This window comes from Rutidosis leptorrhynchoides, chromosome 5 (assembly GCF_046630445.1).
Source record: "Rutidosis leptorrhynchoides isolate AG116_Rl617_1_P2 chromosome 5, CSIRO_AGI_Rlap_v1, whole genome shotgun sequence".
NCBI lineage: Eukaryota > Viridiplantae > Streptophyta > Magnoliopsida > Asterales > Asteraceae > Rutidosis > Rutidosis leptorrhynchoides.
The window spans coordinates 324047182-324072484 of record NC_092337.1 but is presented as its reverse complement, the minus strand read 5'-3'; the positions used below and the strand labels follow the sequence as shown (position 1 = coordinate 324072484).

General features: G+C 36.4%; 1 long non-coding RNA gene across 3 annotated transcripts; it reads right to left on the bottom strand.

Annotated features, from left to right (window-relative positions):
* Positions 1 to 24418, bottom strand: LOC139847639 (uncharacterized). Of its 3 annotated transcripts, XR_011759600.1 has the most exons (9): positions 24280 to 24412; positions 23891 to 24017; positions 23157 to 23392; positions 22367 to 22549; positions 1522 to 1629; positions 1303 to 1359; positions 1105 to 1195; positions 499 to 547; positions 1 to 285 (listed from the first exon to the last, which is right to left on the bottom strand). It is a non-coding gene; the product is annotated as an uncharacterized lncRNA (long non-coding RNA). The 3 variants fall into 3 exon arrangements; XR_011759601.1 differs by lacking the exon at positions 23891 to 24017 and having other exon boundaries at positions 23157 to 23435; positions 24280 to 24418; XR_011759602.1 differs by lacking the exon at positions 23891 to 24017 and having other exon boundaries at positions 24280 to 24416.
* Between the last annotated feature and the right edge of the window lie 885 nt (positions 24419 to 25303).

The window sequence follows — 25303 nt, the reverse complement described above, 5'->3', positions numbered from 1 at the left end:
TATAGCATGTGGTCAACCGCGCGATGCGGCGACGGACCACATTTTCGCTTATCATGTTCGAAGGTGTTTATGAAAGCGGCATACATTATAAATGTAAAAATGTTGATACATGTCTAAAGTAACTAAGTTTGCAACTACCATTTTTAGGAGGTGTCTTTTTCTTCGATGTCTACCTAATTGATGATTAACATGATTGTTGTCGTTTTGCACGGACAATATCTTCGTGAGAACTTGTAGCAGCTGCTACGGTGACTAAGTTTGCTATACTGTGAGAATTTGTAGCGCCTGTAAAGTGTTGTCACGTTAGAAATATTACCATATATTTTCCTAAAACCAAGTATGGAAAAATTAGCCAGTAAATCATAGTAACAAAACTGAAAGTTAGCTTTATAAATGGTACAACTGTAACTGTACTCACCCAAATCTTAAGCACCTGACAAAGAAACCAATAAAATAATGTAAAACAACTAAAAAATAATGAAGTTAAAGACGACATACCTTCAGAATTGAACTGGCCAGCATGATTATCAGCAGGTAACCGATATATCTGATCGTTGTAAGCAAACAAACAAATTACCAAAATCAGCTTCTTATTATAAGGTAAAAAAAATAAAAGTTAGTAGGTACAGAATTATGCAAACATGACATAAAATCAAAGTTTACTATTGAAAGTAGCATGATTAGGAACATCTGATGAACTAATAATAGAACTTGATAAGTCTACAATTCACTTTTAAAGTTTCAAGAGTTCCAAAAGAACCAACAGTCGAAGACGGTTGATAACTCAACATATTTCTAACCGCAGTTTGTCTCGGAGAAGCAGGAGGCAGGTTTGCAAGACACAAATTATGGTTAACCGCCTAAACTAAAGCATCAGCATTACCAAAAGAATCAAATAAAGTTAAAATACCCATAAATATAACAAAAAGTTACTCCACAATGAGATCAACCTATTATAAGAATTTGTTTATATATATAAGTAATCATGTGTGTTTTACTGAACATGTGTGAACAATATACCAATTTAAAAACACTTATCACAAAAAATGTAATTGAACATACACATAAGGGAAGGGGGTAATAAGAATTCTGAAAGAGGCATACCATTTAAAGAGCCCTGACTCATGAGCAACGGGTGATCTGCATATTCGATTGCTATGACTCATTGTCTGTGTTAAAGATTGGGAGACTGCAGCTGCAATTATCATAAAAAAAATATTATTAACACACGTGGAGCAAAGACGTTCGTAACAAAAAATGATAAAAAATAAAATAAGATAACGCATTCACAAATCTATTTACCATTCAAAGACGACTCGTTAGCATCGTTCGTGGAACTGGCAAAAAGAATATCAAAATCTGATGGAAGCGAACAATTGTCAACAGATTTACATGGTTAGTTTCCACAGATTTATTTGTATGTCTTGTAGCATTCTATGTCAAATAATTTAAACACAATACGATTGTATTAAATGTCAAGTACTGAATAATGTGCCTCAAGAGTTTCGACCAAGTGCTCACTCTTATGATCATGACCCGTGAAGGTGGCAATATATAACTACTTTTTGATCAGAATTTATCCCATCTAGGAGTGTGTCAGCAACTGGAGCAGCAGCACCAGTAGTTGGTCTGTGTTGTAACGACCCTGGAATTTCCAACGTTTATTTATTAATAATTATTATTATTAATACGTGTGATAAAACGAATGTATGTTATTACATTTACATGTTGCCATGATTGCCCGAACTTGACTTTAATTGCCCGAAACGTCTTTGTGACACCCGGAACTTTCACGAATAATATTTTTAGATATTATTTACATTCATGATTAGTTTTATTAATCATTTTAATTAACTAAGGTTGTTGGTTAATTACTTGGGCTTTTGTTAGACTTTATTTGTTAATTATTGAACTTGGGCTTTGATTAGTGTAATGGACTCTTGAATATTGGGCTTTCAAGCCCACCCTACCTTTTTAAATGGACTTAATTAGCCCATAAGACTTGTAAGTAGTACTTGTACATGGAAACTAGCTAGTTACTTCATTAAGAATCTAGTTAACATATAATCCCCATGAAACCCCATCTAATATCCATCTTTTGTAAGCTTTTCATCCAAGTAACCATTGAACTTCTCCTCCCCTCTTCTTTTTCTGCTGCTGGCCGTGAGCTAGGCCTCATGGGGAGGTGTTTTTGGCTTTCAAATTTTGATAACTTGGCTACTAGTTCTCTCACACTTCAATCATTCCAAACACACACTTGCATACTTTTTTTTTCCTCTCCTTTCTCTCTAAACTTTGTAAGTTACAAGGCTTTCTTTCTTTCTTCTTTTCTTGTTGAAACCGATTTCAAACACCCCATTTATCATCATCATTCATTGTTTGCTACTTGCATTTGGTTGTTGTTTAAGTTACTTGAAGTTTATTGTTACTTACTTGTTGTTGTTGTTACATACTTGTTACAAGAATTAACTTTCTAGTTAGATTCTTCATATTAATCTTGTATTTTCAAGAACATACAAGAACTAACTTTCTAGTTATGTTCTACATACATTATGTCAAAAGATTCAAAGTTCTTGTGTTGTAACTCATACTTGAAGTACATGAAGTGAACTTAATGTTTACTTTCTAAATCTTTAAAGTATGAAACTCATGAACTTATTTACTTGTTTATTTAGTTTTACTTGCACTTTAATTTTATGATTTTGGTTGTTGTTGGTCAAGTACTACAAGTTAGTCTTGATCTCATATCTCTTGGAACTAAAAGTTAACCTTGAAAGTTCAAGAACACACAAATAAGTTTTCTTTAAACATAACTTTGTATACTTATGCTTGATCTAGACTTTTGGGTCTTGGATCTTCAAGATCTAACTAAGAACTATGTTCTACATCTTAAGATCTTGATTAGTTAGTTTACTTTCAAGTTTATAGTTCAATATTTCTTTTATAGTTCATGTAAGTGTCAAACCTAAGACTTTGATGTAACTTTGGTTCATCAAACTACATGCAACTCTTAAGTGAGTTGTGCTTCATGTCTTAGACTTGCACTAGTGTTATGATGGTCAAGACTTGGTTGAGATGATGTAGACACATCAATGAGTTGTACACTTGAAGCTATATGCATCAAGGATGAGAACCATGATGAACATCAAGCACCAAGACCACCGGAACTCACTTAAACTTAATGTTTCTGTCCAAACCCTACTGTTTTGCTGATTCTGTAACAGACCAGTAGACCTGGGCTGTTGTGGTTATTATTTTCAAATAGACCTTTTCGAGTAGATAACTTTTCATATAGGACTCGTCTTAATCCGAGTTACGGTTTAGGATTTATGGCCCTCCGATCGTCACTATGTCCTTTAACGTTGTGCAGAAATTTCTGACCTACTCGCACTTAAACCGTCACCACGGTCAAACGAAGACGAGTTTGCTTCTGTAAATTTTACCACACTTAAAGGACTCATATACGGAGCCATGGCCACTGGTCTCACCTTAATTCAGTAAGCGTAGAGGCCGTGGTGACTGACTGAAGTCAGCCTTTGTTTTAAACTACTTTCATAAACGAAACTTACGTTACGCCTTTTGTTTGATGATGAATGATGATGACCCTTAAGACCTTATTTACATACTATTAAACCTTTTCGGACGATTTACTGACTTAGTACTATTTGACTTAGGTTGAGGACCTTCGGACCGATTACTTGCACACCTTTTCCGAACCGACTTTACGACTACATTATCATTGTGAGTTATAGCATTCCCTTTTTACTTTAACTTATTTTGGGAACTGAGAATACATGCGGATTTTATGTTTTACATACTAGGCACGAGTACTTAAACTTTATATATGGGTGGGTTATACAACGGCATAAACATTCCCTTTAGCTCGGTAACGTTTAATCATTGGTTTTTGAACCGTGAACGCGAATCTTAGATATGGATCCATAGGGTTTGACATCCCCACTCGGGCTAGTAGCGCTAGCATTTAAAGAGTGTTTAATACTTCGTAGACATACGCACTTGCCAAGTGTACTTTCAGGGGATATAAACATTAAGTTAGTTACCAAGTGCTCACGGTTAACATATACTTTATCATACTGTTTTGAAACGCTCTTTGTAGCACTGAAATCTCGTGGCCTACCTTACATACTGTTATACTTAAACTATAGCTCACCAACCTTTGTGTTGACGTTTTTAAGCATGTTTTTCTCAGGTGCTTGAGGTTAGCTTCCGCTGTGTACTAGTCGTGCTGTAGACACCCGCAGCTTAGAGTTGTCATCGCATGAACTACTTTACCTTGCATTCAGACTTTAGTACTTTTGAACTATGACTTGTAACGACCATTGTGGTCACATACACTTATTATTTGCTTCTACTTAGTGAAGCATGCTTTTGGATTGTAAAACATTCGATGTTGGTTTAGACATCACTTTATTATTGAATGCAAACTCTTTTTGAAATCGCATATAGTACTTAACCTTGTAATGATCCTGTTGTTGATGATTCGTACACGATGGTTTTGTACGGGGCATCACATTTGGTATCAGAGCATTGGTTGTAGGAAATTAGGTTGCATTAGTGAGTCTAAGACCGACCCGAGTAGGATTCACTAATAGGACTAATCTACAACTTGCTAGTTTACGTGTTTCCGCTGAACTTACTGCATGCTGCTGCTTACTGTTACTGCTATATGCCGTATGCTACTACATGATTTCACTACTGCATGCTATTACTTGCTTTCGATTGCATGTTACCTTCGTACGATTTGCTGTTATTGCCATGCTACTTATTGTTATACATGATTTAAACTGTTGGCCTAATACGTGCTTGCTTTATGACTTACTGACATGGAAAATTTATTTTTTCCTTGTTCAGATGTCGGATGTACCACCTGCTAGCGTTTTGGGCAGTTCAGACTCAGACCCCGTCGCCCCACCTGCTGCTGCTGCCGATACACCGGTCCCGCTACCCATTAGTGATCCCGGCGCTTCTACTTTCGGAGCTAGTAGTAGTACACCTGCCCCAGTGGCTGCTTCCGATGGACACGTAGGCCCTACGGAGATTCCAGCTCCGTCTGCTCCCGGACCCTCGGGGTCACAGCCACGCATCGGTGGGATTGAGATTCCCGCGGAGTTCGGGGAAGGGCCATTTCGTAACCATATGCGCACGCCTTGCCGACGCACTCCAGACGGACGTTTAGTGCCGATTCCGCCAGGCAGACACAGACAGATATTGGCCTCCTTCGGACTGCCAGTTGAGCCACCCGTGTCGCCACCACATGATTCAGACGACGGGTCTTCCACTGATGCTCCATCAGACGAGACCTCTTCGGATGACTACAGTGATGACGAGGACGTTGCTGATATACCTATACAGGCACCCTCCATCCCGCCGAAGAAGCGGTACCGTCCTGATGGCACCGTTATTCCAGGGGTGAATGGAGGTCGTGCTTTCACTGACGCTTTTGGTCGGCGTCGGAGGGTTACTGCCCGTAAGCGGCTTGTGTCGTACCCTGCCGACCCACTCATACGTAAGGCACCTCGTTACGTGCTGACTATTTCTGGAGCCGGGACATCTGCACCACCCGCTCCACCAGCACCACCCGCTCCACCAGCACCATCTGCACCACTGGCACCATCTGCACCACCGGCACCACCTGCACCGCCTGCCCCACCAACTCCCACTGTCGAGGAATTGACAAGGGAGGTGGGAATCCTCCGAGCTCGGGTTACTGAGCTCGAGGAGCAGTTGGCTCAGGTTTTAGACATCCTTCACCCACCTTCACCGTAGGACTTTTGTATTTAGATTTCGTTATGTAATCTAATTGTAATTTATTGTATTACTCATGTATTGTACGGACTTATTCGGATGTATGAAACTTATTATTATTATTAATGGAACTTTGCGTTATTTAATTCTTGCACGATGTTCTATTTACATTACTGTACGATGATTCTGTGGTATTTGAACCTAGATGCGTTATTTAATAACATGCGATGTTTTGATTCCATGTTGGTTACTATATACTGTATTATTACTATTTGCATACTGAATTTTGACTTGAGTCAAAAATTTTGTTTAGAACATCATGGCTAACGGTCGATCCACACCTACTGCTGCTCAAATTGAATAGATGATCCAAGAACGTGTAGCCGCAGCCCTAGCAGAAAGAAACCTCCAAGCTCCACCGCCACCACCACCAGTTATCCCACCCGTTCGAAATGGGTGTACTTACAAGGAATTCCAGAGCTGCAAACCGCATAACTTCAGTGAAACCGAGGGACCGGTTGGTCTCACCAGATGGTTCGAGAAACTTGAATCAGTATTCCGAGTTAGCAACTGTTCGGAGAACAACAAGACCAAGTTTGCTTCGTGCACGCTATCTGACGGCGCACTAACGTGGTGGAACACGTTAGCTCAAGCGAAAGGTATCGATGAGGCGTATGCTACGCCATAGGAGGAATTCAAAGCGGCTATGATTGATGAGTATTGTCCGAGGACCAAAATCCAGAAGATGGAAATCGAATTTATGCAGTTAAAGGCCGTTGGGAACGACCTTGATGGTTACAACAGGAGATTTTTGAAACTAGCTCTTATGTGTCCGACAATGGTCACCCCGAAATTCAAGCGAATGGAAAGGTACTTCTAGGGACTCCCTAAGAGCATCAAGGGTAGCGTCACCTCGTCCAAACCACCGAATGTTCCCGAAGCAATGCGCATGGCGCATACACTCATGAATCAGATTCTTATTGATGAGTCGGAGAAGGCTAAGTTTGAGGCTGGTAGTAGCGAAAAGAGGAAATGGGACAACAACAACAACAACAACAACAACAACAACAACAACAACAACAACAACAACAACAACAACAACAACAGGGGGAGAAACTATGATCAAACCCCCGCCAAGAGGCACAACAACGGTGGAAACCCTAATCCCAACAACACCACCAACACCAACCCGAACTACAAAGGAACCTTACCACAATGCAAGAGGTGTTACAAACACCACACTGGGTATTGCAATGTTGTCTGTGAGAAGTGTCAACGGGCTGGGCATATCGGGAAAGACTGCAAGGTCACCACTTTGAATGGGAAGCCAAACACCAATGGGCCGAAGAAGTGCTACGAATGTGGACAGACGGGCCATTTCAGAAATGCATGCCCCAACAAGCGAAAAGATGGCGGGCCACCCCGTGGTAGAGCTTTTAATGTTAATACAAGGGATGCACGCGATAACCCCGACTTGGTGACAGGTATATTCAAAATCAACAATCTTTTAGCTTCTGTCTTGTTTGATACTGGTGCGGATAGAAGTTATGTATGTAGACATTTTTGCGATAAGATTAATTGGTCATTAGTCCGGTTAAAAGAAAGTATGCTTGTCGAGGTCGCCAATGGAAAACTTGAAAAGGTTGACCACATTGGTCGAGGAGCTATTATCAACATAGCTGGCGCAGATTTCGAAATTGATTTGATACCTATCAAACTGGGAAGTTTTGACGTGATCGTCGGTATGGATTGGTTGAGCAAGATAAGGGTTGATATTATCTGTGGAGATAAAGCACTACGCATACCACAAGGAGATGGCAAACCACTGGTTATCTATGGAGAGAGATGTACCTCGAAGTTGAACCTCATTAGTTGCGTGAAAGCGCAAAAGATTATGAAGAAGGGACGTTTTGCTGTCCTAGCACATGTGAAAGCGGTAGAAACTGAGGTGAAAAGCGTGAACGACGTTCGAATTGTGAACGAATTTTCCGATGTCTTCCCTGAAGAATTGCCTGGATTACTGTAACGTCCTCCCAATAGGGTCTGGAAGAAACGTTACTAATATCAAATAAACCAACATATTATAATACGAGAACAATACTAAATGATAAAATTAACTGGAATGAGTACGCAGCGGAAAATGAAATGTCGTTACAAAAGAAATATGTAATTGTTTAAATGCAGTAGTAATAAATGCGATAATCTCTTGATCCTATGTCCAAGTAGCATCACATAAGCAGTAGATAGGAAAGCTTGAATTAAACATCACCTGAGACAAAACATGCTAAAGTGTCAACCAAAAAGGTTGAGTGAAGTTCATAGGTTTAACAAAAGTAGTTATCGTTGTTTTTAGACCACAAGATTTAGTTGTAAAGTTGATCTCCCGCAGGATCAAAAAGTAGATCTCGCAGATCCAAAAGTTATGTCAGTGCGTGATATTTAGACTAAACATTCAAGTTTGCCCCATGACAAGTTGTGTCTGTCCTTGTCGGTTTAATTTCATTATCAAGTAATACAAAGACTTAGTCAAATGTATCGGGGACGTTACTCCCGATAGGCCTACCCCCAATAAATAAGCATGCCGCAGCACTTAAAAATATCACTGTAGGGACTTAGTCGGACATAGCCGGGTATAGCATAGTTTTAACAGTTGGTACTTGTGTCTAAATTGTAAATAGTAAAAGCAGCATGTGTCTCACCCCAAAAAGTTAAATAAGTTTGCTAGCAATAAAGAGTGGGGCTATGAATTCACCTTAGTAAGGAAAGAGAGAGTTATTCCTCGGAATAAAGAGTTGAACGAGTGAGCAGGAAAGTCAACCTATTGACATTTAAGAGTAGTTAAGTGTTTTGCCCATGTTTAAGTTTAAGTATGTGTTTAAGTATAGTTTGTTTTACTAAGTTTCTATTCTAGTAAGTTACTATTTTTATAAAGTTTCCATTTTTAGAAAGTTTCTTATTTTACTAAGTTTCTATGACTAGAGAGTTTCTACTTTTATGAGTGTTTTTCATTTTAGGATACTTGCTGTATTAGATAAGCTTCCAATCACCCCTTTCCCTTCGAATGGCTAATTTAGATCTAGGGGCTTGAGCCATAGGACCCTTTAAATCGGAAATCCAAACCCTCTGCCTAGAATCTCGTAGAAACCATTCGTCAAGAAAGTTCGAAGATCTATACATCTCTAATACATATCCCAAAATGTTTTTGTGCTACAATATAAGTAGTAGGTTATAGGTGCTAGTAATAGTAATAGTGTATACATGTTAAGTACTAGTATAAGTAGTATTAGGGTTTAAGGTTTTAATATGTATATGTATATATAATTCGTATATATATGTATATATATATATAAAAATATATTTTTTTTACATGTATATATGTATATATAAATCTAGGTGTGTTTATGTATATACATATGAATAACAAGTTTATAATATGAATATGAATTAACAAAGATTAAAGTTTATGTAAATAGTTTAGGGTTTATGTTATACCTTTGAAGATTCAAGATAATTAACAAAGAAAAGATGAACACGATGAAGATGGAAGATCAAAGCCTTGAAAATCTTGAAGAACTCCTTGAAGATTCTCGAAGAACACGGAGAACAAGCTTGAAGATCCGAATACCACAAGAGAGGGAGAGGGAGAGATTGTTTTTGAGAGAGGATTTTGGTGTGATTTGTGAATGAGAAACTAGGAGTCTAGGAGTGTTTATATAGTGCAAGTATTAGAGTGTTAGTCAACATAAGGATGTTCTAATTAATGATTTTATTTTGTTTTATAATTTTTAGTCAACAAAAGGTGGTACTAGTTTATAATTAGTCAACATAAGGATGTACTAGTTTATACTTTATTTTTAGTCAACATAAGGATGTAATTGTTTAAGATTCTTTAGTCTCATTATTATTACTATTATTATTATTATTATTATTATTTACATTTACTACATGATAAGTATTATTTTCTTTTTACTAATTCATGACTTGTATTTATTTTTATTTAGTTCCCAATTGTTTTATTATTTATATAAATGTCACTTTTTATTTATTACTTATAGATTAATAGTTATAAATAATATTACTGAAATGCATAAATTTTAATTAGCAGTGAGTGTCGAATAAAAATTTATTATTTGGTCAACGTTAAATTGATTGTGTATATAACAACCCTTAAATAATTAATACGTATAGTCAGACAGTAAACCCTAGGGTCATTTCAGTAATTTCAGAAGTCAAAAAGTGAGGGTTGTTATAGTACCTCCCCGTTAATAAAAACTTCATCCTGAAGTTTTAGGTAGACTTCTCGGATGCATCAGCAGTTGAGAAGAGATGGGGATATTTCCGTTTCATATGGTCTTTGCGTTCCCAGGTATATTCGGGGCCTCTACGCGAATTCCAACAGACTTTAATGATAGGTATGTTGCTTTTACGCGTTTGTTTGACCTCTCCTTCCATGATTTCTATAGGTTCTTCAACGAAGTGCATTTTATCATTAATGCGAAGATCATTCAAAATGATGATGTTATACAAGTCATTTCAGTAAATTGGATACATGAAATGTGTTATGAATAGTATTGAGCTCATTTAAAACCTTGAGCATTTTATGCCACAATATTAGAGCAGACAAACAGAGAGGAGTTCGTGAAAATCGCAGTCATGAAATTTGATAGAGATCTTCATTGTTTACAACAAAAATATTTTAATGATGAATATAAGTTGAAAAATAAAGTTTTATCACTATTAGATAATATGGATAAAACGATTCGTTTATAGGAAGAGTATAAACGAAGCAATCATAAAAGAGTGAAATGAGAAAATTAAATGTTCGCCTTAACTTTTGACGTAGTCACGATTGATTTCCGGAATTCAAGGAATTAAAGGAAATCTTCGTAATCTATAAGATTTGATTCTCCGGTAATTAAGGAATTTGAGATTTTCTTTGATTAAATGCGGTGGATTGTCTCGATTGTTGTGTTTGGAATTTTGCTATAAATTAGCTTCTTCCGTTTCATTATCTTCACCACTTCTATACTTTCTTCCTCAATTCAAACTTCCAAAAGAGTAAGAAAATGCTTAATCCAGTTCTGATCCTGGTTATTATATTGACCATATATGCAGTCATTCTTTTTTTTTCTTTTACCGCCAGAGGAATCTGTTTACTTCTACTATGCTCTTGGGGTTATAGTGTTTTTAATTATCCCGTGTCTTTATATTGCTATACGCATTGATATACACGGTTTGTAATTTCGGAGTCGTTATCGGGCTTTATATTTTCCCTTATATGTCGGAGCTTTATGCTTTTGTTTCTTCTTCTCGACTTCAAGTCAAGCGAGTAATGGTCCAGAATTCATAGGTATGAAGTTTAAAATGATCATAATATATAAAGTAGAAAGGAAAGGTAATAGCACGATTTGATTTGTCATATTACCAGAATATCCAGAAAAGACCGAATCATCAAGAAAAATATTTTCTTGATATGTTTAGAGGTTAAATAGAATGTAAGAGTCGTGTAACATGGCAAATGATGATTATAAAATCTATGAATCATCATCTTCCATTAAAAACTTAGCATGACTTACTGTAATATAATCACGTTGGCCTGACGTCATTATATTATACTAACTCATGCTTCAATTCCCAACACTTCTTCAAAGCATTTATAATTTAAACTCGAATTTTACAGAATATAGAAACTAAAACAGTTTCCTTTATAAAGATATCGCAAAGAGATACTTAATTGCGAACATGAATCGTTATGAAGATATCTTCCAAAATATAGAGGATATTTATGATGATATTTTGGAATTTCTAAGTTTGAAAGTTGATGAAGAAAAATTTTCCGCAAGCTTTTAACATGACTTCGGAGCAAGATATTCTCTAAAGATTTCACCGGATCCAGAATTACCTGGATTCTTTGAATATAGGGTTTGGCCCTTGTGTTTGTCCTTGGTCTCCTCCATGGTTAGCTCAATCCGTTTTTCAGTTCAAAATTTTCTTTTGAGCTTTTCCAATGTACCATTCTTTATTATCAAACTGTTGGCCCTTAAGACCATCTACAATTTTTCTGTTTCCTCTGCATTTAATGCAGCCATATTTGAATCATCGGTTATCAATCCGAGATGGTTTCAAGAAATTTCATTTTTAGATGATTAAACGCTGATTGCGATCGTCAAGATTCAAAGGATGTTTTCAAGAATTTTGAATTTGAAGTGTTTAAGCGTAAGATGCATCCATCAATGGATCTAACGGTTGACGAAGAAATGTTGTGATTTTCAAAAGTAAGGAATGGTAAGTTCGGTGGTTTGATGTGATAATTCATCATAGAATACGAATGAATATAATTCATGAATGTAGTGATCTTTAGGAAGATAACACTTGCTAAAGCTTTACTTAAGTTTCGATATGTCAAAATCAGAATATGTAACTGAATTTGTATGAAAATGGTTGTTCTTTGGTGAACATATACATATATCATGTGAATGTAAGTAGTATAGTTAACAACTGCTGAATCAGAATGGAAGAATGTACAATGTAACATATTTATATGAGATATGAATATCTCTCGGGTTTTACCTACCCGTTAAAATATTTTTCACAATTACAAAAGAGAAGATATACGTTCATATATGTATTCTTCAGATGTAATCATGGTTTTAATGAGTTAATATAATATTAAACTCATTTGATTTGCTGTTGAAACGAGAATAAATAATCTCCAAAACCTTTGAGATTTCATAATTGTCGTGAAATATTTCGCTAATGAAGTTATGAATCAATACTTCATCATTCATTATTATTGATATACTTCGGTATATGATATTGGTGCTCGTGGAATTCTTGTGAAATTCATAAGGCACTAATGATGTTTTCTAGAAAGTTTCGAGTACATCGAAAATTAAAGTATACAATCAATCATGTATTTGAGTAATACACTTGGTTTATTACGAAATGGAGTTTATTGTGTTGAAGCAATGATTAACGATTGTTAAGTTATTAACAAAAGATGTACATCATAGCATATTATGATATGAATTAACCATGTAGTACATACTAGTTAAGATTCACACGTAATAGCTTAGTACGAAAAGATTTATTATTGTTCCAATCCATATATATAAAGTATACATATGTAATTCTTCAGGAAGAATGAGTCAATACATCTTAACTCATTATTACTAATATTCCTTGGTATCTATGGGGTGTATGATGTTGATGTTTGAGGTACTGAGTGTGATGTTGAGGCGTGGAATGCGGATGTTGTCGTTGGTGAAGCTGGTGATGTTGGTGGTGATGCCGATGGTACTGGTGGTACTGGTTATGCTGCTGGTGCTGCTGCTGGTGTTTGTAGGTTTCGCACCATATTCTCCAGAGCCACTACTCGAGCGCGAAGCTCGTTGACTTCTTCTATTATTCCGGGATGATTGGCGGTTCGGACAAGTGGATGAATAAGATCTAAAATTTTAGATATTATATATTCGTGACTGGATATCCTGGAAATGAGGGTGAAAATAGTGTTCCGAACGGGTTCGCCAGTAAGTGCTTCAGGTTCTTCACCAAGAGGTGAATTCGGTTGGTGGAAGGGATCACCTTCTTCTTGTCTCCATTGATTAAGTTTGCTACGAACCCATCCCCAATTCATCCAAAATAGATGATGGCTGATTGGTTCGTTCATTCCGGTTACGCTGCCATTGGAGCTCGAAGAGTTCGAGGAATCCATATTATGTGTTTGGAATAGGGTTTTTGATATGAGATTAGTGTTGAATACTGGATGATATATTCGTCTCCTCGAATACGTGTATATAGCAAAAAGATTTCCGTAATTTACGGTGGGAATTTAGGAAAAGTGTTAAACAAAATCTATTGGGATAGATACGATAAGATATAATAAGATATGATGTGTCTATACTTTAATAATGGCAGTATGACGTGTCGAGATCATAAAGTGATAAGTATGTAATCTAATAATCTTTTGATTAAAGACTTTCAATTCGTATACTGTGATAGCCCAATAACATTTTTCGATTCGCAAACCGATGCATGAAGGCATAAGGCATATAGGTACGTGATATAATAGGGAGTTATATACGTTTGATTGTGAGTAGTAACAATTATAAGAGTTTCAAAATCATGGATAATATTTCATGTAATACATATGTAATACACATAACCATGATAGATGACTTATGAATGTCAAGAATTTCTGAAATCATTGTGTCGCATTTAGATGTGGTGGTGTAATTGGATAGTACTCAGGAAAGTGAGCAGAGTTCTTAGATTAGCTCGGCATTCTAAGATAAGTAAAGTTTCTAAAGTATAGTGTAGCATTTAACAGTTAAAGGCAACAATTAAAGGCACTATGGTCAAGGAAAGTTGTAGTCCTACATTAGGAAAGAGATTTTGATTAGAATCTTTAAGTCAAGTTTGGTAAAGCATGATTGTTAAGATTATAAGGCAATCCTAAGTGCTTTAAGTCTAAGACAGGAAAGGTTATAGTTTCCTAGATTGTTAAGGCACCCTAGCTAGCAAGTAAGGCACACGTAAAAATGCAATCCTGGTTCTCTATAACAGCCTGGCCTGGCTCTGATACCAATCTGTAACGTCCTCCCAATAGGGTCTGGAAGAAACGTTACTGATATCAAATAAACCAACATATTATAATACGAGAACAATACTAAATGATAAAATTAACTGGAATGAGTACGCAGCGGAAAATGAAATGTCGTTACAAAAGAAATATGTAATTGTTTAAATGCAGTAGTAATAAATGCGATAATCTCTTGATCCTATGTCCAAGTAGCATCACATAAGCAGTAGATAGGAAAGCTTGAATTAAACATCACCTGAGACAAAACATGCTAAAGTGTCAACCAAAAAGGTTGAGTGAAGTTCATAGGTTTAACAAAAGTAGTTATCGTTGTTTTTAGACCACAAGATTTAGTTGTAAAGTTGATCTCCCGCAGGATCAAAAAGTAGATCTCGCAGATCCAAAAGTTATGTCAGTGCGTGATATTTAGACTAAACATTCAAGTTTACCCCATGACAAGTTGTGTCTGTCCTTGTCGGTTTAATTTCATTATCAAGTAATACAAAGACTTAGTCAAATGTATCGGGGACGTTACTCCCGATAGGCCTACCCCCAATAAATAAGCATGCCGCAGCACTTAAAAATATCACTGTAGGGACTTAGTCGGACATAGCCGGGTATAGCATAGTTTTAACAGTTGGTACTTGTGTCTAAATTGTAAATAGTAAAAGCAGCATGTGTCTCACCCCAAAAAGTTAAATAAGTTTGCTAGCAATAAAGAGTGGGGCTATGAATTCACCTTAGTAAGGAGAGAGAGAGTTATTTCTCGGAATAAAGAGTTGAACGAGTGAGCAGAAAAGTCAACCTATTGACATTTAAGAGTAGTTAAGTGTTTTGCCCATGTTTAAGTTTAAGTATGTGTTTAAGTATAGTTTGTTTTACTAAGTTTCTATTCCTAGTAAGTTACTATTTTTATAAAGTTTCCATTTTTAGAAAGTTTCTTATTTTACTAAGTTTCTATGACTAGAGAGTTTCTACTTTTATGAGTGTTTTTCATTTTAGGATACTTGCTGTATTAGATAAGCTTCCAATCACCCATTTCCCTTCGAATGACTAATTTAGATCTAGGGGCTTGAGCCTTAGGACCCTTTAAATCGGAAATCCAAACCCTCTGCCTAGAATCTCGTAGAAACCATTCGTCAAGAAAGTTCGAAGATCTATACATCTCTAATACATATCCCAAAATGTTTTTGTGCTACAATATAAGTAGTAGGTTATAGGTGCTAGTAATAGTAATAGTGTATACATGTTAAGTACTAGTATAAGTAGTATTAGGGTTTAAGGTTTTAATATGTATATGTATATATAATTCGTATATATATGTATATATATAAAAATATATTTTTTTACATGTATATATGTATATATAAATCTAGGTGTGTTTATGTATATACTTATGAATAACAAGTTTATAATATGAATATGAATTAACAAAGATTAAAGTTTATGTAAATAGTTTAGGGTTTATGTTATACCTTTGAAGATTCAAGATAATTAACAAAGAAAAGATGAACACGATGAAGATGGAAGATCAAAGCCTTGAAAATCTTGAAGAACTCCTTGAAGATTCTTGAAGAACACGAAGAACAAGCTTGAAGATCCGAATACCACAAGAGAGGGAGAGGGAGAGATTGTTTTTGAGAGAGGATTTTGGTGTGATTTGTGAATGAGAAACTAGGAGTCTAGGAGTGTTTATATAGTGCAAGTATTAGAGTGTTAGTCAACATAAGGATGTTCTAATTAATGATTTTATTTTGTTTTATAATTTTTAGTCAACAAAAGGTGGTACTAGTTTATAATTAGTCAACATAAGGATGTACTAGTTTATACTTTATTTTTAGTCAACATAAGGATGTAATTGTTTAAGATTCTTTAGTCTCATTATTATTACTATTACTATTACTATTACTATTACTATTACTATTACTATTACTATTACTATTACTATTACTATTACTATTACTATTACTATTACTATTACTATTACTATTATTATTATTTACATTTACTACATGATAAGTATTATTTTCTTTTTACTAATTCATGACTTGTATTTATTTTTATTTAGTTCCCAATTGTTTTATTATTTATATAAATGTCACTTTTTATTTATTACTTATAGATTAATAGTTATAAATAATATTACTGAAATTCATAAATTTTAATTAGCAGTGAGTGTCGAATAAAAATTTATTATTTGGTCAACGTTAAATTGATTGTGTATATAACAACCCTTAAATAATTAATACGTATAGTCAGACAGTAAACCCTAGGGTCATTTCAGTAATTTCAGAAGTCAAAAAGTGAGGGTTGTTATAATTACCGCCGCCTAGAGCCGTAGAGTTTCAGATTGATTTAATGCCAGGAGCTGCACCTGTAGCTCGCGCACCTTATAGACTCGCACCTTCCGAGATGCAAGAATTACAAAGCCAACTACAAGAACTACTTGATCGAGGATTTATCCAACCAAGCTTCTCGCCTTGGGGCGCACCTGTGTTGTTTGTGAAGAAGAAGGATGGATCCTTCCGTATGTGTATCGACTACCGTGAACTCAACAAATTGACTATCAAGAATCGGTATCCTCTTCCACGAATTGAGGATCTTTTTGATCAACTACAAGGATCGAGCGTTTACTCAAAGATCGATTTGCGATCCGGATATCAGCAGCTGAGGGTGAAGGAAAGTGACGTGATGAAGACTGCATTTAGAACTCGTTATGGTCATTATGAGTTTCTCGTGATGCCATTCGGATTGACCAATGCACCTGCTGTGTTCATGGACCTCATGAATCGTGTCTGCAAGCCGTACTTGGATAAGTTTGTTATCGTCTTCATAGATGATATCCTCATCTACTCTAAGAGCGAAGAAGAACATGAGCAATACCTCCGATTAGTACTTGAACTCTTGAGACAAGAGCAACTTTACGCCAAATTCTCCAAGTGTGAATTTTGGTTAAAGGAAGTACAATTTCTGGGTCATGTTGTGAGCGACTAGGGTATCAAAGTTGATCCCACCAAGATTGAAGCCATCAGCAAGTGGGAGACCCCCACTACTCCAACGCATATTCGCCAATTCCTAGGTCTCGCCGGTTATTACCGAAGGTTCATTGAAGGATTTTCTCTGATTGCGCGTCCTTTGACCGCGCTGACTCACAAGGGCAAGAAGTTCATTTGGGAACCCGCACACGAATCAGCATTTCAAACTTTGAAGAAGAAGTTAACCTCCGCACCTATCCTATCACTTCCCGAAGGCAGTGACGACTTTGTTGTTTATTGTGATGCATCGAAGAGTGGTTTTGGTTGTGTACTGATGCAACGATCAAAGGTTATTGCCTATGCTCCTCGACAATTGAAGATTCACGAACGGAACTACACTACTCACGATCTTGAACTTGGAGCCGTTGTCTTTGCGCTCAAATTGTGGAGACACTATTTGTATGGAACTAAGAGTACTATCTTCACCGATCACAAGAGTCTCCAGCACATCTTCGATCAGAAGCAACTGAATATGAGACAACGTCGATGGATCGAGACGCTCAACGACTACGATTGTGAACTCCGTTATCACCATGGCAAGGCCAATGTTGTAGCTGACGCTTTAAGCCGAAAGGAGAGGACGGCACCTCTTCGTGTTAGGGCTCTGAACATCACCATCCATTCGAACCTCAACAGCCAGATCAGAGTAGCCCAAGATGAGGCTCTCAAGGAGGAGAACATATCTCACGAACATTTGAACATACTTGTCTCTCGATTCGAGGTTAGGGAGTCTGGACTCCGATGTTATGCCGGAAGAATTTGGGTACCTTGTTATGGAGATCTACGAAACTTGATACTTGATGAAGCACACAAATCGAGATATTCGATTCATCCTGGAGCGGGCAAAATGTACCACGACCTTAAAGAACAGTATTGGTGGCCGAATCTCAAGAAGGACGTTGCGACTTATGTTGGTAAGTGTTTGACTTGTTCGAAAGTTAAAGCCGAACATCAGAGACCTTCTGGTTTACTTCAACACCCGGAGATCCCACAATGGAAGTGGGAAAGGATCACAATGGATTTTATCACCAAGCTGCCAAAGACGGTGGGCGGATACGATACCATTTGGGTTATTGTTGACCGCCTCACCAAATCTGCACACTTCCTAGCGATGAAGGAAACTGATACAATGGAAAGACTTGCTCAATTATACATCAAGGAGGTTGTATCTCGTCATGGTGTACCTTTATCGATCATCTTCGATCGCGATCCCCGTTTTGCCTCTAGATTTTGGCGTTCTTTGCAAGAAGCCATGGGAACTCGTCTTGACATGAGTACTGCTTATCATCCTCAGACTGACGGACAAAGTGAACGAACGATTCAGACATTGGAAGACATGTTGCGTGCATGTGTCATTGATATCGGAAAGGCCTGGGAAAGGCATTTGCCACTCGCTGAATTCTCGTACAACAACAGTTATCACTCGAGCATTAATGCTGCACCTTTTGAAGCATTGTATGGCCGTAAGTGCCGATCTCCTATTTGTTGGGCCGAAGTTGGCAAAAAGCAAATCACCGGACCCGAGGTAGTCCATGAAACAACGGAAAAGATTGCTCAGATTCAAGCTAGACTTAAGACTGCCCGCGATCGTCAAAAGAGTTATGTCGATCTTAAACGTAAAGACTTTGAATTCAACGTGGGCGACCGTGTAATGTTAAAGGTTGCACCTTGGAAAGGTGTGATCCGTTTTGAAAAACGTGGAAAGTTAAACCCACGATACATTGGTCCTTTTGAAATCTTGGAACGTGTTGGACCCGTCGCATACCGTTTGGATCTACCAGCACAATTGAGCTCAGTTCATCCTACCTTCCACGTGTCGAACTTGAAGAAGTGTCTTGCTGCACCTGAACTTATCATACCACTTGAGGAACTTACAATTGACGATAAACTCCACTTTGTGGAAGAACCTGTTGAAATTATGGATCGTGAGATCAAAACTTTGAAACGCAACAAGATTTCGATCGTCCGAGTACGATGGAATGCCAAACGAGGACCTGAGTTTACATGGGAGCGAGAGGATCAAATGATGCGGAAGTATCCTCACCTTTTCCCGACTCCTCCATCTACCTCAGCTTAAATTTCGGGACGAAATTTTCTTTAACAGGTGGGTAATGTAACGACCCTGGAATTTCCAACGTTTATTTATTAATAATTATTATTATTAATACGTGTGATAAAACGAATGTATGTTATTACATTTACATGTTGTCATGATTGCCCGAACTTGACTTTAATTGCTCGAAACGTCTTTGTGACACCCGGAACTTTCACGAATAATATTTTTAGATATTATTTACATTCATGATTAGTTTTATTAATCATTTTAATTAACTAAGGTTGTTGGTTAATTACTTGGGCTTTTGTTGGACTTTATTTGTTAATTATTGAACTTGGGCTTTGATTAGTGTAATGGACTCTTGAATATTGGGCTTCCAAGCCCACCCTACCTTTTTAAATGGACTTAATTAGCCCATAAGACTTGTAAGTAGTACTTGTACATGGAAACTAGCTAGTTACTTCATTAAGAATCTAGTTAACATATAATCCCCATGAAACCCCATCTAATATCCATCTTTTGTAAGCTTTTCATCCAAGTAACCATTGAACTTCTCCTCCCCTCTTCTTTTTCTGCTGCTGGCCGTGAGCTAGGCCTCATGGGGAGGTGTTTTTGGCTTTCAAATTTTGATAACTTGGCTACTAGTTCTCTCACACTTCATTCATTCCAAACACACACTTGCATACTTTTTTTTTCCTCTCCTTTCTCTCTAAACTTTGTAAGTTACAAGGCTTTCTTTCTTTCTTCTTTTCTTGTTGAAACCGATTTCAAACACCCCATTTATCATCATCATTCATTGTTTGCTACTTGTATTTGGTTGTTGTTTAAGTTACTTGAAGTTTATTGTTACTTACTTGTTGTTGTTACATACTTGTTACAAGAATCAACTTTCTAGTTATATTTTCAAGAACATACAAGAACTAACTTTCTAGTTTTGTTCTACATACATTATGTCAAAAGATTCAAAGTTCTTGTGTTGTAACTCATACTTGAAGTACATGAAGTGAACTTAATGTTTACTTTCTAAATCTTTAAAGTATGAAACTCATGAACTTATTTACTTGTTTATTTAGTTTTACTTGCACTTTAATTTTATGATTTTGGTTGTTGTTGGTCAAGTACTAAAAGTTAGTCTTGATCTCATATCTCTTGGAACTAAAAGTTAACCTTGAAAGTTCAAGAACACACAAATAAGTTTTCTTTAAACATAACTTTGTATACTTATGCTTGATCTAGACTTTTGGGTCTTGGATCTTCAAGATCTAACTAAGAACTATGTTCTACATCTTAAGATCTTGATTAGTTAGTTTACTTTCAAGTTTATAGTTCAATATTTCTTTTATAGTTCATGTAAGTGTCAAACCTAAGACTTTGATGTAACTTTGGTTCATCAAACTACATGCAACTCTTAAGTAAGTTGTGCTTCATGTCTTAGACTTGCACTAGTGTTATGATGGTCAAGACTTGGTTGAGATGATGTAGACACATCAATGAGTTGTACACTTGAAGCTATATGCATCAAGGATGAGAACCATGATGAACATCAAGCACCAAGACCACCGGAACTCACTTAAACTTACTGTTTCTGTCCAAACCCTATTGTTTTGCTGATTCTGTAACAGACCAGTAGACCTGGGCTGTTGTGGTTATTATTTTCAAATAGATCTTTTCGAGTAGATAATTTTCATATAGGACTCGTCTTAATCCGAGTTACGGTTTAGGATTTATGGCCCTCCGATCGTCACTATGTCCTTTAACGTTGTGCAGAAATTTCTGACCTACTCGTACTTAGACCGTCGCCACGGTCAAACGAAGACGAGTTTGCTTCTGTAAATTTTACCACACTTAAAGGACTCATATACGGAGCCATGGCCACTGGTCTCACCTTAATTCAGTAAGGGTAGAGGCCGTGGTGACTGATCAAAATCAGCCTTTGTTTTAAACTACTTTAAGAAACGAAACTTACTTTACGCCATTTGTTTGATGATGAATGATGATGACCCTTAAGACCTTATTTACATACTTTTAAACCTATTAAGATGATTTACTGACTTAGTACTATTTGCCTTAGGTTGAGGACCTTCGGACCGATTACTTGCACACCTTTTCCGAACCGACTTTACGACTACATTATCATTGTGAGTTATAGCATTCCCTTTTTATTTTAACTTATTTTGGGAACTGAGAATACATGCGGATTTTATGTTTTACATACTAGGCACGAGTACTTAAACTTATATATGTGTGGGTTATACAACGGCATAAACATTCCCTTTAGCTCGGTAACGTTTAATCATTGGTTTTTGAACCGTGAATGCGAATCTTAGATATGGATCCATAGGGTTTGACATCCCCACTCGGGCTAGTAGCGCTAGCATTTAACGAGTGTTTAATACTTCGTAGACATACGCACTTGCCAAGTGTACTTTCAGGGGGTATAAACGTTAAGTTAGTTACCAAGTGCCCACGGTTAACATATACTTTATCATACTGTTTTGAAACGCTCTTTGTAGCACTGAAATCTCGTGGCCTACCTTACATACTGTTATACTTAAACTATAGCTCACCAACCTTTGTGTTGACGTTTTTAGGCATGTTTTTCTCAGGTGCTTGAGGTTAGCTTCCGCTGTGTACTAGTCGTGCTGTAGACACCCGCTGCTTAGAGTTGTCATCGCATGAACTACTTTACCTTGCATTCAAACTTTAGTACTTTTGAACTATGACTTGTAACGACCATTGTGGTCACATACACTTATTATTTGCTTCTACTTAGTGAAGCATGCTTTTGGATTGTAAAACATTCGATGTTGGTTTAGACATCACTTTATTATTCAATGCAAACTCTTTTTGAAATCGCATATAGTACTTAACCTTGTAATGATCCTGTTGTTGATGATTCGTACACGATGATTTTGTACGGGGCATCACATGTGTTGCATATGAAGTTGAATATTTAACAATAAGACCCATAATGGAATGGGCCAAGATACGTTTGCCATTCGCTCAAATCAGGTGTATTCAAAAGAATCACAACGTTAAGTACCATTATAAATACCGTGTAAATTAAACGCTGAATACATGAATATCGAGATTAAAGCCATTCTCATCCAACTGCAAAATGAAACAAACAAAACAAATAAAGGAGTAAATGTATACACACAAAATGATAGGATTTAAACGTTATATGCAAGTTTTAAGCACTATGAAAGCGTTGCAGGTAGTTGACAATTGCATACAGAAGCATGAAGTAGATATGTCAAGACCAATATGTGAATTGCAGGTTAAGCCATAAGCCATTCATCGCGGGTCCTTAACATATTGTCCGTTAACATTCCCAAACAGATTGTCCCCTGAATTGACCTTTAAAAGCTCATGTGACCAAAAAAGTTCCAACTTTATTAAGTCATTCACAAATCTCAATCCAATCCAAATAAAATAAAAATGAAGTCCAATAAAAATTTTGATAAAAAAATATGAATACCACTTGAAGTAATATAAACAAAGTTAATTATTAATTGACATATTGACATATATAATTCAAACTCTAATAAGAGCTGACATATATTTTTGTCCCTCAAGATCAGCCAAGTAGCCACCCGTTACCCGAAAGTTTTTTAGAGTCAACCCGACCCATTTCAACTGGTACAAAAAAAACTACCCGCTTTGACTCGATACCAACACACCCGTCGCAATTTGTAAACGAAGTCTAACAGATTACCTTTGAACTCATCCAAATCACCAGGTTTCCCTATTTGTTTACCCTTCTTTACTACTCTTTTAAGAATACCTCCGTCTTTGCAGACATCCACTGTGGTCATCCAAGAGCTCCACCTCAAACTGAATAACAGAATTTTGTGGAACAACCTCCTTACCCACACCCCCAAATCAAAAAAGTTGGTGGCAATGTAAACAATGCTATCTCTCATTTCTTCATTATGAACGCTCTTTCAAACCCTGTACATATCGGTGTTCAAATGAATATTAACCAATAGCATTTCTGCAAAATTAATGTAAATTAGTGCAATGTTAGTTATCTAACCTGTGTTGGCATGAAAACTTTGTAGACCATTCGAAATTCATGTTTAGCATATTAAAATACAATACCAACTAATGAAAGTCAAAATGAAGTAATTAGTTTTAGTATTATAATTAAAAATAGATATACTACTCCGTATTTGTTACCATTACGAAACTCCAACTTTAGCTTTCAATTTAATATGATAGAGTCTACTACCACAACAGTCTACTACCATGATTCAATTTTTTTTATTGGCTAAAGATAAAGATTCAAATTTTATAGCAGCTATTGACTATTTTTGTCAAAACATGAACAAATAAAAAGACTCACCTGAGTAAGTTTCTAACATCCAGGCATAACAATATTCAAAATCACTTTGCAACGGAATTAAAAAGCTGGTCATTAATAATTCAATTGTTCAATACGAAAAGAACCTTTTTTCATCATCATTGTCATATTTAAGTAACGACATCATTGTAATCTTCAGCACCTTCATTTATCCTATTTATTACAGGTTTAGAAGCCACAAATGACTCAATTGAAAGATGTTAAAGCCTGGACCTATCAAACCACAGAAGAAAAAAAAATTAACTACTTCATAAAAATCAACATATATCAATACTAGGAGGAAGAGAAGCAGAAATCAAAGATTTGATGGGTCTATTATCAAATTGAATATCTTCAAGCAATCATAAACTCTTGCCACAATGTGGCCAATGATGGATTAAGTGAGTATAATAAGAGCTTCTCAATTGTTTAAGCCAATTTAAGAGCAAAAATCGAAACCCTAAATTCACAAATTCGTAAGAGAAGCAAATATTACCTGTAATTAAAAAATGGAAGTCACATACACGATAAGGGAGGAGAACACGTATCTTGCGACTGCGACGGTGGCCATGCGGGGATGGATTCTGGATGGAGTCGATGTTTATTGAAGGTGGAGAGGATGATGGTTGTTTGTTGGATGGCAATTACCACTGTTAGTAAAAAAAAAAAAAAAAAAAAATCTTTACTGTAGCTACATTGTACTACAGTAGGTACAGTGTATGTTGGGGTATATGTTGGGGTATGTGGCGGGTTATGATTAGAGGGTGGTGTCCATGTTTAGTGTATAGTATAATATAATATAATTAATAGACATATCTAAATTATTTTCATTTTTTTTTTTGAAAAGCAACTTTTATTAATAAACTAAAAATTACAAAGTGGTGAGCATAGGCATTGCTCACGCGACACTATGACTCGAATTTACACAAGAACCTATATTTACAATGATACAACAAGACTTATAATTAGAATATACAAGGCTCCTTCATGAACACCTATAGTCACCTACACTTAGGGGGTGTGAACCATGAACGAGCCAAATCAAGCTCGACTAAGCTTATCCTAAGCTCATTTTGAACCTAATAGTAATAGTAATGTATCCAGCTCGAGCTCTCGTTTGATATACTATACAAGACAATGATCTGGTCGTTTACACATTATGCAATACCCATTACTCGCATATAAAAAACTATAGTAATTATTTTTTACAAAGGAAATATCCGTTCGGACTCGTTTACTAAACGACCTTTAAAATACTCTGAAGTTCCGGCTCGAGTTTGTTTAAGGTCGGCTCGTATCGAGCTTTATCGAGCTTTAATGAATCGAGAGATCGAACTCAAGTAGTTCTCAAGTAACTCGACTCATTTAAACATGAACTTACTCTACTTGGTTCGTTTTAATTTTTCATAAAGGTATTGACAACGCGTATACAAAAATAAAGACATACGACAATAATACACAATTTATCAACGTTTGATCAACAAAACGTACCTAACATTTACCAAGAATAGTAAGAGAAC